The sequence below is a fragment of the Thermobia domestica genome, chromosome 8, assembly GCF_964235325.1.
Source record: "Thermobia domestica chromosome 8, izTheDome1.hap1.1, whole genome shotgun sequence".
Classification (NCBI taxonomy): domain Eukaryota; kingdom Metazoa; phylum Arthropoda; class Insecta; order Zygentoma; family Lepismatidae; genus Thermobia; species Thermobia domestica.
In genome coordinates this window covers 260,398,971-260,417,639 of record NC_137461.1, presented here as the reverse complement: position 1 = coordinate 260,417,639, position 18,669 = coordinate 260,398,971, and the positions used below count along the sequence as shown (strand labels likewise).

The window sequence follows — 18,669 nt, the reverse complement described above, 5'->3', positions numbered from 1 at the left end:
CGGTGTCAAATCCACGTCTAGATCTATTAAAGCAGGGGTTCCACAGGGCGCTGTACTTTCACCGCTTTTATATAATCTGAACACGGCGGATCTCCCGACTTTACCACATTGCTTTTCCGCAACGTATGCTGACGATACTGCCTTTTTTACGACTAGCAGCTCACTTGCACAGTGTTACATCTACATGCAACGCCAACTCAACGGCTTTCAGGAATGGGCAAGACGTTGGAGAATTAAAATCAATGCAGACAAAAGCTGTGCTGTCATCCACAGTCGACGACGCATCCACGCCCCTCGAAATTTAACGTATGAGAACGCACACATTCCTCACGCCACACATGCTAAATATCTGGGTGTAACTTTAGATCGTGGGTTAACGTTCGCCTCACACATCAACGACATAAAGCAACGAGCATTACGGAAAATATCAGCATTGTATCACATATTTCGCTGCAGTTCAATTTCTCATGAGGTCCGCGTGCACATATTGAAAATGATAGTCCTATCAACTCTTTCTTATGCATGCCCTGCCTGGCAACATGCTTCTAACAGTCATCTTCAAACACTTGAAAGTGTGCAAACGAGAGCCGGTCGTATCATCACTGGTCACGATAGATATACACGCAACAAACAAATTCTGGAAGATTTAGATCTGCCTCCTGTTAAGGAAGTTCTACGGCACCTCCACCATAAGTTCTGGCATACTTTACCAAGACACATAAATCCAGCTATAGCTACCATTGGAACCAAATGCGCTCTACGTAACGTTCATCGCACACCACGCCTTTAATATCTTTCCTTAGATCGTAATGACTTCAACATCAGCTACTCTGCGACAGTTGCAGATGTAGTCTCACGGACATAACAAAACAATAGTAATACCCAACAAGCCACCTGCACATCTGTATATATTCTTTCTGCCATCTTACTCATGGAGTCAGGGGCTTCGGCCCGATACTCTTCACAAAAATTCAACATTACCGTGACCGTAACTGACCGTGACGTTGCTTGTCACAACTAAACCGTAACAATTATGCTTATTTTGATGTTTTGCAGAAGCGGATCGGAGACTTGGGTGTTTTCACGGTTGTGCATTTGCTTCAATAATTGGGAAGGCGAGGGGAAAATATATTGTAGCATAGATTTAGTCAGACGGTTAAGTTATACTGATTTCATACTGTTTTATCTAAATTCGCTTACTGCAAGATTCCATATAACTTGTTTGGCGTGTTTTCGCTTGCAATAAGCTTAATAAAGTTTGCCATTGATGAGAATACACTTATCCTTGGATTGCGTGTGAGATAATTTGACTTGTGTTTAACTTGTGAAGACAAGCTTGCCGCAAGCCTTGCCCAGATGTAACTAACTAGCTTGCAGCAAGCTAATTGGCTTGCATAGTATAGCTTGCGGCAAGCTAATTGACCTTGCAACAGCAAGTTTGTGGCAACTTGCAGCAAGCTTAAATTGCTGTCTGGGAATACTGTGCTCCAATCAGTTTTCAGGGTAGCATGTATGGGCCGATCAGATGATCATGGAAAATACCATACCATACAATTAGTCCAAATTGGTATTCATGATGAGTGACAACCGTACCATGGGGTATATGCATCTGCCCACGTGTGTGTGTTATGCTTGTTGACAATACTATCCGTTCCAAACGTGGCCTCATCAGTGAACAGTGCTGAGGCGTGGAACAGCATGATGGTAGTGGTCTGTTTAATGAACTACTAGCAGAATGCTTCACGTGGTTGGAAATCTGTTTCTGCGAGTCCTTGTACTTTTTGCAAGTGGAATGGGCATGGGTAAAAGAAATTTTCATGTAACAAACGCCATACAGTCATGTGACTAACATTCATTTCACGACTAAGTTCCTTCGTACTCGAACCTAGCTCATTGTCTACAGCTTCTACAACGTGACGGAGTGTTTAATATGACATACACTGGTGTCGTTTGCAACGTCTACTAACATTGTATAATAATAATAATATTGTATGATACAATGCCACTAATTGCATAAACTATTTCATAGTAGAAGTTCTAAGAGTCGGTTGTTTAAACTCTGTTAAAGTGAAACAACAATTTTGAGAGCCGGATGTCTCAACTTCTTCGAGGTAGAATCACAATTCGCGAGAGCTGGTTGTCTCAGCTCTGTCGAACTAAATCACAATTACACTTCTCCACCACCGCACAGTATATTTAAAACCTCTCTCTCTCTCTCTCTCTCTATATATATATATATATATATATATATATATATATATATATATATATATATATATATATATATATATATATGTGTGTGTGTGTGTGTGTGTGTGTGTGTGTGTTTTCCGCGACTCGCCCTAATCAACAACCCACCGTTCTTATAGCGGGGGGAGAGATGGTATACGGACGGTCTGTAAACTACACTTATGCTAAATTATCACTAATATCTCTATGGATCCAGACTGTCTGTAAACTACACTTTATGCTAAATTATCTCAATTAATACACACTAATTATAAAGATCATATTATCAACAGGTATCTTTAATTCACAACTTTCAGTCTATACCACTCATCTTACATTTCATGATGCTGTACATTAACTTACAATTTGAAAGTAATCATGGTTGAAGAAAAACAACTCCTAGCAGAAAGTCTGGTTGTGACAATATTCTTCGCGAGTAAGTGATCTCTCGGAGAAGGGGGCGATTAAAACTACACCCCCTCTCTGTTTAATTCTCTCTCGCTGGTTTTGTGTTAATAATTCTAAAATAGAGACAATTCAGACAATGCTGTTAATTAAACAAAGTATTAACACATTCTTACACATGTTAGAAACATGGAATACTCTTATCTTAAAATTCATATGGTAGGGAGCTTATCACGTGCTTCTTGTCAACATAGGCTCTTACCTGTCATGCTCCCCTCCTAGCAACACCACTCAAAGGATGCGAATCGTATTGAAACAAGCTTTGTTTATATATATATATATATATACACCTTTCGGGTCCTCATCTGGAGACGCGAATTGCACTATCTGGCAACATCGCAGATAAAGAACCATAAATTAGATCTACCAATCCATCAAATAATTACATCGATTCTTGCCACTTGACAGTTATAGTCATAGACGTTGACACTAGCACCATTAATTACCTTAACAATCGATGTAACTGTTTGATGTATTTTTAGAGTAATACTAATGGTTCCTCATTAATATGTGATGTTGCCACATAACGAAATTTTCATTTCACATAGCGGCTGAAGGAGGCTCCGGAGGACATTCCATCATATAATATTTTCTCTTTATTTTGACTTGCAGAATAGTGCTCTGTGGTCCATGGGCGCCATTTTTAGAACATCCGATTTATATATATTCGGTGTAAAGGTGTAAAGGTTGGCAGAAGCATATCCTGGAATAAATGGCAAATATGATCAGAACCTTTTTCCTTTACACCTTTTGTTACTTCTAATTTTGCATGGAGATATGAAAATTTATATTGCTTTAATACAAAGGAAACTGTGATCTGGTTTTCGTCAGGAAATGAAATGAAATCTTTGAGTTTTACGTCCTACGTTTATGCCGATTAGGCTAAAGGAGACGGTGATGATGAGTAATGAATGAAATGGTGGAATGAAGAAAGTGGGAGGAAACGGGAGAAACCCACGCACAGGTGGTTGTCGTCAGGATCGACTCAGAAGACAAAGTTAGCAACTTGAGAATTTACTCGTATACTTATTTTCATAACTCTTATTCTTTCTCAGGAAAAAATAAAATAAAACTTTCCTTTATGAACAATTTCCTGTATCTTCTAGGAGGCAATGCTGCTGCACACACACATTTATGTCCATGTGAGCTTTTTTGGTGGCAAACACCGTGTGCGTAGGTTATCTCTGGGTTTTTCAGTTTCCTCCTACTTACTTCATTCCACCATTTCATTCGTTTCTTATCATCACCGTCTCCCTTAGCCTCGGTGCGTAATCATCGGACGTTAAACTAGATACAGTATTTCATTTCATTTCAAAACTTATTAGTGTTTTTTTTTTTCCCTTCAAAACTAAAGAGAAATGTAGTATTGAACATCGGTAATTTCGTACACCATAGGTGCCGACTACATGGGTATGGCCTTGGCTCTGAGGCTCAAGCATCCGTTGGAAATTTTTAATGTATGCTCATAAAATTAATATCGAAATAACATTTTCATGACATTTACAAAAATTCAGTGCATGTGGCCACAATCTTGATTTTATGGGTGGATGCTTATACGTTGAATAATTGTTTATCAATAAAACTTTTAGCCTCCTTAGGTATAAGGCACATCGAGGATTGAAAGATATAGCATTACACAACCATAAATAATCCATATTCATAAGTGAGAGTGATTTTGTACAGTTATTTCAAATAACTTGGAGATTGATGCCGTTATTTTGTATTTGTGATATAGATCAAAAGCATTTATATAAATTGAGTTTACACAAAAGACATAGACAGTTGAGTCGTTTTCAGTTTTCACTCAAATTATTCTAAAATATTAAGAGGTTTAATTATAATCATTATTATATTAATTTTTCTCTCTCTTTTTTGGCCAATATTGCTAAACATATCATCATCATCATAGCTATTCTACCATTATAGGCAGGCCACTTACTGCAACTGAGAAGCTTCGATGTACGGTGGTCCTCAGCTACCTTCTTCGTCTTGACACAGCAATTTTGTGTTTTAATGCCTCCCTTCGACTAGTCTCCTTCGTCTCCTCCCTCTCTTTCCTTCCACCATATCCTCTAGCACTTCCCTCATAATACAGTTCCTTCTCAGCCAATGTCTTAATCAATTCCTCTTCCTCCTCTTAATTAGGCCCCATAGAGCACAAACAAAATTTCGATATTTAATTGGAAGTTTGTTCAATACAAAGATTATTTAATCGTGGTTGCAAAGATAAAAAAATCTGACTCCTTTACAGTGTAAAAATAATTTTGCAATTCATGGTATAGCTACCATATTCCATAATCTGTGCCTTCTTGATTTTCTTCCATGCGTCTCAGGGGTAGCATCCCCAGTTTGGGAACCAGTGGAGTATGGAATCTGTTAAAAAAATATAAATATATTACGAAATGTTGTGATATGTCATAAGTAGTGAAGCGTGGGCATCCATTAAAAAAAATTAAGGTCACCACCTATGTTGTACACTATCATCATACTTACAGGAAAGTAAACTATATTACATTTAGAAACATACTTGTATTTCCGTTACAATTGTTGTATTGTAGAATTCATTAACCCTTATATCCAGAGTAAAATTTACCTACGAAAAGCATAAGATTTCTTAAAAGCAAGATTTGCAAGACTCTTGCAAGCAAGACCAAGACCAAGACCAAGGATTCCAGTGCAAGACTAAGACCACGACTGGACATGCAAGACCAAGACTAAGATCAAGACCAGCTGAGTCTTGGTCTTGGTCTTGCATTTGCTCATCACTACATATATCGTGAGATTTGGGACACTAACACTACCTTGTGTGGAAAAGGCTCAATACATTTTAGACTACCCGATGATATATTTAGTAGTCAAATGTTTTATAAATATAATAGAAATGCATTCCTTTACAAACTAGTTGTCATAAGTGCACAAAGACCACCATTTATAAGCTATGGAAATTTAACTTGAAAAGAGAAAATTTTGTTTCGTTGCTACAAAGGCTGTTCAAAAAGATTTGCACAGTGGTCTCTAATTTTTTTATTTGTTACAGGAGAAGAATGATTTTTTTGTGAACATACTTGGAATATTTAGCTATAAGTTGGTATATAAAAGTATTTTCTTTTATTTACAGGTGAGCCATAATGGACCTGAAGTAGATGTCAGGTTGCGACAACGGTCGGTGATGGAGTTCCTTTTCAAGACCGGCGATGACTCTGCAACATCGATTCACAGGAAGTTGTTCCCTATTTATGGTGAGAACACATTGGATAGCAGCAGTATCCAGCGGTGGTTGCAGAGGTTTAAAGAAGGTTATTTCTCTCTACTGGACAATCCACGATGAGGTAGACCATCGACGATAGTGAGTGATATGAATAAGGAGACCATTAATCAAATCATCCAAAATGACAGATGTGTGACGACACGACAGTTTGCTGAAATGACTGGTTTGTCATTGGACAAGCTGCGAACGTGCCATCAAGACCCACAGACCACAGCTTCAGGGTAAGCTTATCAGACTACACCATAACAATGCCAAACCCCATACAGCCCTTGTGACGCAGGAGAAAAACACGAAAATGGGTTGGAAAATTGTTCCTCATCCTCCCTGCAGTCCGGGCTTGGCTCCGTCTGATTTTTTTTCTCTTTGGTCGTCTGAAGGGCCACCTGCGCGGTAAAACATTTGATAAAGACCTTATTTCCTGTGTCAAGCGAAAGTGTAAAAGTCAATCCCCAGAATTTTACCAAAATGCATTTACATCATGGAAAAAACGTTGGACCAGGTGCATCACAGTTGATGGAAGCTACAGTGAGTAGGCTCAGTGCATAGCTAAATGTTCCAAGTATGTTCACAAAAAAATTCATTCTCCTTCTGCAAAAAAAAAAAAAAAAAAAAAAAAAAAAAAAAAAAAAATAGAGACCACTGTGCAGAACTTTTTGAAAATCCTTTGTACGAAACTTGTCTCAGAAAATCTAGGAGCACTGCAAGAGATCAATCACAAACCTCGTATGAATGTGTATTTTTATGTGAGAACACACAAGAAGAACTATCTAATTTTTATTTTATTATTCTAAACGTTGAATAAATTAGCGACAATAGTAATAAAACAATAATTATACAAAAATTTCGATTTAAGAGAAAAATAAATGAATAAAAATATACAACAATGTTTCTTTATAACCATAGCAGTATTTTATCTATCTTCATTTTCCCTCATTGCTTACACTAACACTTTCTTTAAAATTTCTTCACTTTTCGTCTTCCACAATCCTCTACACATACACTTTAGCATCCTTCTACTTCATAGTTCTCTGTCCCCCTTTTTTTTCTGAAAATAACAAATTATTTGGTAAAGTATCGCAGCAAAATCTTTGGGATTGAAAGAATACCAAAGGGTTTGCGTCGTGAAATACCAAGGAATTTGTTAGAATTCCCTCACCCTTCATCTCATCATCACCCACTAGCAAGTTACTTGATAAAGTATCGCAGCAAAATCTTTGGGATTGAAAGAATACCAAAGGGTTTGCTAAGTGAAATATCAAGGAATTTGCTAGAATCTGGTTCTCCGGCGTAAGATTGTATGGTGCATATGATCTTACGTCCCTCTCCAGTCAAAAGTAGGCCCTCACAGAGGTAGAGACCTTGACGAGGTTGTGGGGCTTCCAACCAACATCTGCCTGCACCAACCTTCTAAATTTGTTTCGAACAATAAATAATATTTTCTCCTTTTCTTTTCAGGCTCAAAGATGTCTAGAGATGTTTAAACCACATCATTAGTTAAGGACGTTACAAGAATTAAAGGCGACAAATTTGTACTGAAAATTGGCTCGGAAGTTATGAGATGAAGTCAGTAATCATACAACAGTTCCACACACATCTATTAGCAAACCCCGTTGTGTTTTGGAACCTTAGTTACTTTTCCGTCCGTATGTAGGATACACGCTTTTCTCCTCTTTAGAAAGTTTATCCAAGAGTAGTGTACGATTAAAAGATTTTATATTTTCGTTACATCTTTGCACATTAATTTGACAATGTTCTTAATTAAATTGTTCAAAGTAACAAGAAAACATAACCTTGAATATATCTTTAAAATTAGTGTTAAACGTATTTCAAACTAACATGTATTTGTTCATGCCTTAGAATAAGCTAATTTTCTAAGTGAATGGTGGTTGGGTTTTAGCAAAATTGATAAGATTATTATTGGCCACAACACATCCACTCCACTTTTCCTATTTACTCTCTTTTTCTCCATTTTCACTTTCAGAACATTTTTTATAAAACAGAACTCTCTGATGTAATACTGAATCCTTCTCTTCTGCAAATACAGAGTTCATTTTATTGGTTTGTAGAGATTTTTACATGAAAATGGGCTGCACCTCTTCCGAGAATTCAATGTGATCATAGCACCGTAATTAAATTATATTTCCCAAAACGTGGAAATGAAACAACTAGATGGCAAATAGCTGTAGAACAACTGAGAAAACTATTTTATTGATTCTTGTTTGAAGGCTAATTTCAAAACGGGTCTTCTCAGCATCTGGGCCAAGGATGTTATAAAATAGAGGGTCTGCCCTTACGACAAAATCTTGAAGCCATACGTCACAGTTTCTTCACCCCTACTCTGCCCACTCTGCCCAATAAGATCGCAATGCTTTGAGCCAACAATCATGGCGGAAACGAAAGCAGGCAATCAGACGATGGCGGAAACGAGAGCAGCCAATCAGACGTGCCGATGCTCGGTTGTTTATTGGCTTCATTGATTTAATAGGACGAAGATACATACGGGCAGATCCTCTATTTTACAAGATCCTTGATCTGGGCAAACATAAGTGATGAGAATGAACAACTCAGTGTAAAAGCACATATTTCTTTCGATATTTACGATTTCTTTTTACTCTTATATAACAAATAAATATAGGGACAAGCTTAACATAGAGTCTATTTGAAACTGTACCTTGCGAAGTTTGAATCTGAATTTAAAAAGCTAAGTAGCCCTATATCAAAGTAAGTTCAAGAATCTTGCTAAAAGTGACTAAATATATTGCTGTTGTTAATGTACACTTCTAATACAACTTGATTATTTATAAATCTATCCATAAACTATATTTAAAAAGTGTAATTTATTGTGTGCAAAATGTAAAATATTTGATATGGTCAATAAATAATCGAAGGAATAACAAAAAATAAGAAATAATCGAAACGGCAAATAAATAAAAAATACTAGTCTCCATTCTATGATGCTTCCAATCGTCTGCTGCGGCGGTTAAAGCTATCACCTGGTGGCAACAACTTTTGAACTTCGGTCGGGGCACTCGTAGATCTCTTTATTTCAACGGGTCGAATAAATGAAGATGCAACATAATTGTCAGCATTTATATACAAACTCATTTTTCCCAATGGCAGCTATGTATATTGGATCACATATGATACAACTTTGTCTTTTTGTGGATATCTATTATTGACAATAAACGTAAATACATATTGCTTCTCCAGCTCCAGTGGTTTGAGCTGGACATGCGTGTGATACATAGTGTGGCATTTTGAACTCAATATGTCGCGCTTTCTAACATTTCGTATCTTTTCGTCATCTACGCTTACTGATCAACATTCATGCCAAATTTGGTTTTCCTAGCTTTAGCAGTTTGGTGTGCCTATACTTTCGATATAGGTTTTAAGCTGCCATCTTGCATTCAAGGTGGCCATAGACTTTCAATTAAGTTTGTTTACATTTTGACCCTCTGTCATTTTAAACAGGGTTATTGTAGAGTCGAGACTAGTTCCACCTTCTTTCATTTAACAGCAGCTTTCGAACGATGTGCTACTTAACACTTCTTGCCATTTAAAACTTTTGAGTCGGACCCCACCTGGGTCCCTGCGACAAGAGGTTTTTACTTTAAGTTGTTGTACTTTGAAAATAATGCCACACGTGCTATCCTGTTTTCACATTTGTCTCACCATTTCCGATTTATAGGAGTTGCCCTGGACTTCTCAATTGTTATATAGTTTTGAGATGTGAAATAACTTACATACTTAAAATCAATTTAACACTTACATTTTCTCAAAGTATTCATCATTACACTGTACACACTTTTGCATCCTCGAAAACCACTTTTGGAAGCAGTGTTACCAGTCTTTTTCTTCAAGTGTTGAAAGTTCATTCTCGTAACAGCTTCTTCAGGGCTGCAAAATCTCTTCCCACGCATGCGATCTTTGATCCTGAGGAACAGAAAAAAATCACACGGGGCCAGGTCAGGGCTATACGGAGGATAAGTCATAAGTTTGACCTCCGTAGATTCTAAAAACTGAATTGTGATGTTGGCCGTGTGTGCGGACGCGTTGTCATGATGAAGCAGGATCCCACGCAATCCAGTTCTTGGACGCCGTTCCCGAAGCTTCTGGAACACTTTTGTTAGGCAAACAGTGGTGTACCACTGAGCAGTAACAGTTCTTTGTTCTTCAAATGGAACAGTTACAACATGGCCAGATTTGGAAAAGAAAGTTGCGACCATCTTCTTCCCCACACCTCGCGGTCGCTTCACTTTCGTGGTTTGATTTTCGTCTGGAAAGATCCAAACTGTAGACTGGCGTTTATTTTCACGGTCAAATTGATAGATCCAAGTCTCATCACCAGTAACAATGTCAGAGACGCGTCGAGAATTGCCTCCATCAAATCTTGCAAGCATTTCTTCACACCATTCCACACGCATGCGCTTCTGCTGTTCAGTTAAAGTGTGAGGCACCCAATGAGATGAAACCTTTCTGAGAAGATGATCATGAAGAATTTTTGTTACTGCTGACGATCCAATGTTCACTGTAGATTCAATGTCCTTGAAAGTTATTCGAGGATTTTCTCGAATCATTTGTTCCACAGCGGCAATGTTTTCATCTGACACAGCTGTTGCCGGACATCCAGCTCTCTTCATTTTTAAGCGATGTCCGGCCTCTTCTGAATTCACCAAACCGCCGAAAAATTGTTGCACGGGAAGGAGCAAGGTCCCCAAATGCCCACTGCAATCGGTCACGTCTTTGTGTCTCGTTCAAACCACTTTTTAAATCGTAAAGGATCATTGCCCGAAAATGTTCCCTTTCGAGCTCCATTCTAGACAGCCAAATACTGCTCACATCAACAAACAAGTGAAGGCGATACAGCCATGCCGATAAATGAGGCGAGTTGAAACTTGCTTCGCTTCTTCGCTCTGGATACCATTACCGAACGCAATTGTTGGAATTCAAATACTGTGTCATAACAATACGTATCTCACAACTTTCGTAGTGACCCTAGTGTATATATATATATATATATATATATATATATATATATATATATATATATATATATATATGATTCACTGACATTTTCCATAGGGTTGTCGTAGGGAGTCGAGACTTGCTCCATTTCTTTCATTCCGCAAAAACTTTCAAACGATGTGCGACTTAATCCCCTTGCAATTTGAAACTTTTGTGTTGGACCCCGTCTGGGACCCTGTGGCAAACTTTTTTACCCCAAAAAGTATGTCCTCGAAAATGATGGGATAGGTATTCGTCGAGTTTTCCATATGCCCAACCGTTTATGAACAAATGAGCCGGTTCACACTGTTGTATCAGCTTTTACATCACAAATGTTCTAACTCACGATATCCCGACCGGTGACAGGCATAACTTTGGGATTCGTCTAATTATAACATATCAAATGCAAACACAATTGTCTCGTTCGGATCTCAGTGGAGCCAGTTCGTGACATTTCCTTGTGAGTGCCGAGTAGCGATAACTTGCCGGATGAAGCAAGTGGGAATCACTTGGACTCTTTTATGGCATGTGGCACTGGACGTCATTAATCAACTAACTAATGGCTTGGAGGTATCTTTCATCTACACAACCTTCCATTCCAGCAGTGCTGCCACCTAACGAGTCTGGCTTATCTCAGTAGCATGTGGTATACTCACACCTGGATTACAAGTCCCGTATGTTTCCTTGTTGTGAAAATATAATTACGTTTTTCACACCATTTCTTCAGTTATTTATTGGCCGTACAAAAAAAAAAAAAAGTGTTTCTTTAGCTATACTGATTTGAATTGTTTTTAGAACGTTATTTAGAGATGTAAATTTTGTGATGCAATATCATGGCAAGAATGTTAATCCAATTATTCTCAAAAGACTAATTACAGTCAGTAATTATGCAAACAGTTTGTGTGTCCAAATGCATGCTATGATACAAATGATGTTTCCTTACAACGGCTGTATCTCCCAAGATAATACAAACATTCAGACCTGATCAGATGTGATTTGAGGATCTCAGTAGGATGAACTTCGACGTCTACCCTGACACGCTGAATCCCACTTCCATCTTACTAAACATTTCAGGTGAGTTTTAGCAAAGCTTGTCTTGCGCAGACTTTCTCCTTCATCATTATTGACATATATGAGCACTGTACTGCAAGAAAAAAGGCTACTAATCTCTGAAGACATTTACTTGTTTTTTACCTTGATTTCGAAATGAAAACACGCTGAACTACGGACTAAGAGTGACCCAACACAGAAGTAATCAAGTTTGAAGAATCTTTATTTAAGGATATGAAGTGACGCATGTTTTACAAGCAGTATGCTCGTAACTGTTAGAAGTATCGGTGTTATTGTTACTATATGAATGTCCTAGTTAGAACACAAATACAATAGATACAATCTGTTAGTTAACAGTCTTTACGCATACTGTAAATAAATAAATAAATAATAGAAGGTCTGGAAAAGTTGTATAAAAAATACAAAACTTCGACAAAGTTCGTGCTTCTTTATTATTTTTGGTGGTGTCCTAGAACTATTATCAGGTGGGTCTGGCACCTGCCTCTTGAACGAGATGCTGGGAATCAGTGAAACAAGATGGCGGCACTCTTGCAGGTATTGTACCACTGTGAAGTAATGGAGTGTCAGTAGATTTCTGGAGTTGTGAGAGTTGATACGGGAAAACAGGCGTATTACAGTGAGTGATATTGCAGCAAAGAAGAACATTAGTGTTGGATCAGCCCACGATATTGTTCTTGACGTACTGATGTTTAAGAAAGTATGTGCAAGTCATCAACAACACTTGTTACACCCCGTTAGAACTCATCTTGCCTACTCGTACAATTGTGTTCTATTGCACTGACTTTTTGACGGTGAATTTGTATTTCGATTGGTTTCAACCCTTCAACTAACAGCAATATAATGACACTCATCTGCTCTACGTTGATGCAAATCTGCAAGAGTGCCGCCATCTTGTTTCATTGATTCTCAGAATCCCGGTCGCGAGGCCCATCTGATAATAGTTCTAAGACATTGTTTTATATTTTGGGTATATTTTGGATATTTTGGGAAAACCATCCTGACTGGAGTTTTCCTTACCAGACAAATACCGGAATGGTACCTACTAAGCAGGCCCTGGTCGATACCTTCCCAAATCCTTTCCATTGTTGTTGTTGTTGTTGCTAGATATCCAGTACAAAATGGTCTCTGAGCTGTATCTGGTGATTGTTAAATAAATAAATAATCAAAATTGTTGATATAAAGTTTCGTATCTACTCATAACACAGTTAGCTTATAACCTTAGAGTTTTGATACAGAAGGTACCAGAGACAGTAAATAAAAAGCAAGTTTATAATTCTCAGCGTTTAAAACTGCATTTTGCTTAAGTGTCTCCATGAATTTTAAACTATCTGTATGTACTCGTAGCTGTACTTTTTTTTTTTTTTTTGTCTTGTTTTAACTGAAAGTAATCAACTGACAGATTTCATTACCATAAAACAGTAACACACAAAACTTTTATTTTAAGGGTAAATATTTAGCATTGCGTTGAAGCTAAAGAAAATAAACATGAGAATATTTTTGAACCTTTTTTTATTGTTATTTTTCACCCAGATATCATATAGGAAAGAAAAGGAAGCATCATCGGAAAACAAGCAGTTTTCCGTCACACAAGTAAGAAACATATCCACTCATTCATACGCTCAAACATACAGAAGAAACAGATACAAGTACAGAATTGGCATTTATATTTCTTTTACTTCATTACACTTTTTTCTTACTTTTTTTCTTTAAAAAAAGAAAAGAAAATTAAACGAAAAAACAGAAATTCCGTTAATATTTGCACAACTTTTGTAATTTTTAGTTTGTACCGTAACTTCCTTTACGGTTAAAATTTGTTTTACGTAAACGCGAAAAAAAATATATAAATTTGACAACATTGTGAAATTATGTTGCACTTTATACTAACAAATGATTGCATATAACCATCATCGTCGCTATCTCTCTTGTTTGAACAGGACACTTAAGACAGGAAAAAAAAAAGTAGTAATACTAAAGCTGTATATGCGAATTTTGATGCATCTATTAGTTGACAAGCACAGAGAGATAATGACAGCATCTTCTTCCAATGCTCTCTAAACTTTCCTTTACAAACCCAACATCACCCTGAAATTAAAAAGAAAGAAAAACATTACTAGATATGGCATGTAACAGTAAAATTACTTAATTTGGACTCTCCTTGGAACCTTACAAAGCAATATTTATACTAAGTGTTTATCGAATTCCATCCCCCTTATTCGCTTTAGGGCATTCCCACATGACTAATGTCGAATAGCGTTAGTTGCAACATAAACATCAAGAGAAATGGCTGCCTTGATCCACTGATGTTACAGCTGTATTTTGATACATCTTTCCATATCTACCTAGTCTAGCCAGAAATGCTGTTACAAAAGTACGAGAGGCTGGAACAAACTCACGGTGGAAAGTGCGTTCATGCATTGAGAGTGCTGCTGTAGATCTTGGAATTCGAGCCTACCGACGGTGAACGGGACACTTTCTGACACCGCGTCTGATGGAACAAAGGCAGCGTAGAAGTAAACACCTGCTTCAGTAGTAAGAGCAAAATGAGCAAAGCCAGATTCTTTTCACCGATGAGAAGTTGTTCACTATCGAAGAATGTTTCAACCGCCAAAATGATAAGGGTATGCATCATCAGTTCACGAAGCCAGGGACAAAGTTCCGGAAATCCAGAGAACCGATCATCCCGCGTCCGTTATGGTGTGGTGTGGAGTGAGTTATACTGGCACCACTCATCTTCATTTTTGTGAAAAAGGAGTAAAAACTAGTGCCCGGGTGTACCAAAACACTGGGCTGGAGCCTATAGTGAAGGACATGACCACCACACTCTTCAAAATACTCACATGGGCTTTCCGGCAAGACTCGGCTCCTGCTCACAAGACAAAATCAACTCAGGAGTGGCTGGCGCACAATGTGATTAACTTCATATCCACTGAGGACTGGTCCTCTAGTAGCCCTGACCTTAATCCCCTGGATTACAAACTGTGGACAACAATTAAGGATACTGCCTACAGTTACGAGTTTGGAGCGCTTTTCACTGGTTGCAGTGGCGTCGGTTTCCCTGGAGACAGTGAGTGCTGCCATAGACGAGTGGTCAGCCAGACTCCAAGCCTGTGTACGTGCTAACGGCGGACATTTTGAAATATGATTGGTGCAAACTATTGTCAGACCATGTATGCTTCACATACTATATGCATATTAAATTCCCTTTTCTCTTATTGCTGATACTGAGTTTTTGCTTTGTAACAGTATTCATAGGTAGGCTAGGTATATCCAGCGTAGGCCATAAGTCGCTTGACACTTACAGTTAGTCAATACTGAACTGACTAGAGCAGTGGTTTCCAATTGGTGTGTCTAGAAATTTTGGAATTTAAAAACCATGAAGCATTTAATAACTAGTTAAAATCAATTTTTAGACAGACTGTACCAGTCAACGTTTCTAGTAACGCCAACAAAGCTCAGTACTACACAGAATCACTATTTCATAGAAAATTATATTATTACATAAATAAGTAATAATAAAAAAATAGGTCGTGATCTCCGTGGCGTTCAGTCTAGTGTGTCGCCAGTCCAAAAAGGTTGGGAACTACTGGACTAGAGTGCCAGTAACTGATGAAATAACCAATGCGTCATGTTTTGATTCATGTTAACTTGAATAAAATATTTGAACAAATTGGCTCGGTACAGGCTCTTTCTAGACCAAGCAGGTTTAAATATGTGACTACAGAAGAAAATCTTATGACTGTAACGCAGTGTTTTGTACAACCTCTGACCCAATCAGTTCGGAAAGCATCCAGTGAATATGGTATTTTACGAACAAGCCTACAAAGGATGCTGAAAAAGCTCAAATCGATAAATAAATTTCAAATGCATTTTTATCACGTTACTTTGAGCCCAATCTGTACATTCTAAATGACTGCTGAATTGTTAGAAAACACTCAATAATGACTGAAATCGGATGAAAAACGTACGTGCTGCATAAGCAGACCATAAGTAATATTTCCTCTGCGTTTATACCAGGCGTATCAAAAGTCCGGCGGCTAAAAGCCAACTCCGTGAATCAAGATACGAAAAAATGGTAAAAGAGGTTTTCTAATCGTACCATCGTTTAGGCTCTAAAACGCCTTATGTTAAATGAAAAAGCAACGTTGCCAGTTCAACATGTTGTTCCTTTGAGGACTCATCATACCAACAATACATTATGTTGGGAAGGTAATACAAAGTGTTTTAGGTTCTCTCATACAACAATGTGCACGTTTCCCGTATCATTTTGCGTGCCCTCACGTTCCGTTTCGAACAGCTTGCTGAACAGAAAACATTACATTTTTTTAAAAAAATTAACATTACCAGTGTGGAGGCTAAACAGCTGGTGCGATTAGAAACATACCGCCATTTTAGATTGAAAACCACCTATTCACAACAACCTGCTTCTCTTTCCATTTTTGGCCTATGGTTCCAGACTTTTAATACACCCTGTATATATCTATATACATTCATTGCCAAAAGTTTGAGTACATTATTGATTTTTCAGAATTTAGCAAATAAAAGACACTGTATCCATACAAAACCTGTTTATTGGACTCGTTTTTCTGCTGTTTATTTTTCTTTCTTTTCTTCCTACTTGTTCCCCTTCCTATTTACTACAGAGTTTAGGAAAACCATTTATAATGTACGTTTTTTAAGTATGTGTTTGTGTTTATGTAATTATGAAATATAAACACACTTACTAAAAAAATCACAAGCTCCTTGGTGCCTAAGCGGTTAGAGTACGCGCCTCTAGCGTGGGAGACCCGGGTTCGATTTCCGGCGGGAGCTCATGTGGTTCGGATTCCACGTTAATCAGTAGGTCCTCGTCTCATATAGCCTCGCTGCTGAACGGGACGTTAAACTCAACTCAACTCAACTAAAAAAATCCTCCGTTACACCTAGTCCAGACATACAAGTTGGTAGGTAGTACGCTCAAACAAGATTCGCACGAGTATGTTCTATACAGAGATTTATTTACTATAGTCCAGAGCACAAGCGAAAGAACAGGTTGTTTTAAAAATATGCCACAGATAACCGCATTGGCCAGTGATCAATGACAACGCGCACAATTCCCAAAAGGAAACGATGCTACTATCCGCACACGAGCACGTTATGCTGTTGGAACCACATCTGGTCGATTTTGTCTTACGGAACTGTTCGAAGACCCAGTGGTTACTAGTAAAGAGGATATAAATGAGAGGTTCAACTGCATGTATTAGACAGGAGTGCAGATATCTACTACAACATCCCTCGAAAACAGTTGACACCAAAGGATATCTCAAAAATAATATTCTGAATACTTTTGAATTTTTATATTGCGGTAAAACTAAACAAGCTTACTTCTTGTTCTAACCTAATAATTACACTGGAACCTCACTGATCCGAACTAATTAGGACGCTTTTTTCAATTATCGCAAATTACTGCCGTAAGTAAGCGTATTATCTTCCTGACAAATCGTGTGCTGTATATTGTGGCAAATAAACTTGCTACCAGTTTTGAAGATTAAGACAAAACTCTGTGGTTGATTACAAATGGGACAAACAAAAGTAATTTTCTGCAATATGACAACAGTAAAGTGCTTTTTTTGTGTCCCTAACTACGTGAACCATTTGTAACTGATTAAAAACTGAAAGCTATCAACTTCTTTGAATTTCTTGAAACATGTCTTAAGTTTTATTGCACACTAATCATAATACTGACACAGAAACCTACTGTACATGTACTGCACTTTTTCAGTGCTTTTAATAACAAGTACAAGAGTGTCCAAATGCATCGGATTTAAATTGTACTTTTTGAATAGAACTCAACGAATAGTACCATATTGGCTAATTTATATCCTCAAAAAGGCATGTTCTGTATTTTTCATTTACCGAGATTCGGTTCGGATTAACGAGGTTCTTGGTGCACGTAAATTCCAAATCCGTTCTTAGCATAGAGTTCAGAAAAAGAAAACAACAACATCTACCTAAAATTAAATTGAAAATAAATTAATTTAAAAGGACTATTGAAAGGTATGATTTGTTTGTATTTCAAAATATCTCCCACGTGCTGTGTAACTATAGAGAAGATATTGAGAGAAGAGAATAAAGTCGAATGAACACTATAGTCATGTGACCTAAATCCCACTTTATTGTGTATGCAAGGAAAGGCGGCTTCTGACAGTTGGGGAGAGCACGTGGAGTATTGAAGGCGCTGTTGCCAGAGGCTCCGCAACAGAGACAGCAGCTCTGGCGACAAACTTAAGACGTTTAACAAGTCGTCTCAACTACCGGCAACAGCGCGTTCAACGACCTTCGTTGCCTAGCAACAGCGTTAAAGAATACTGCTGTGATTGGCGAACAATCTTCCCTTTCATTTTGTTTACAACATGTGCAGCTATCTGTCAGAGGCCACCTTTCAGTAACTCGATAATGTGTATACTGCTGTGAAAATTTAGGATCTAGATCATTTTAGGAAAAGGGTAACAAAACGGATTCTCTCACATGTATTTTATTTCCATCCTCATTGAAATTCACGGTGTGAAGGCCCAAAAAGTTTTTTTTTATATATATATATATATATATATATATATATATATATATATATATAAACAAACTAGTTTTCGGTTATG

The 18,669-nt window shown here is 37.6% G+C and overlaps 1 protein-coding gene across 1 annotated transcript in view; it reads right to left on the bottom strand.

Annotated features, from left to right (window-relative positions):
- Positions 1–13,529: 13,529 nt before the first annotated feature.
- ebi (transducin beta like ebi) overlaps positions 13,530–18,669 on the bottom strand; it is an 89,098-nt gene continuing 83,958 nt past the window's right edge. The window contains exon 14 of the mRNA XM_081769680.1: positions 13,530–14,119. The gene's annotated coding sequence lies outside the window, so the exon portion shown is untranslated. The remainder of the gene's footprint in view (positions 14,120–18,669) is intronic.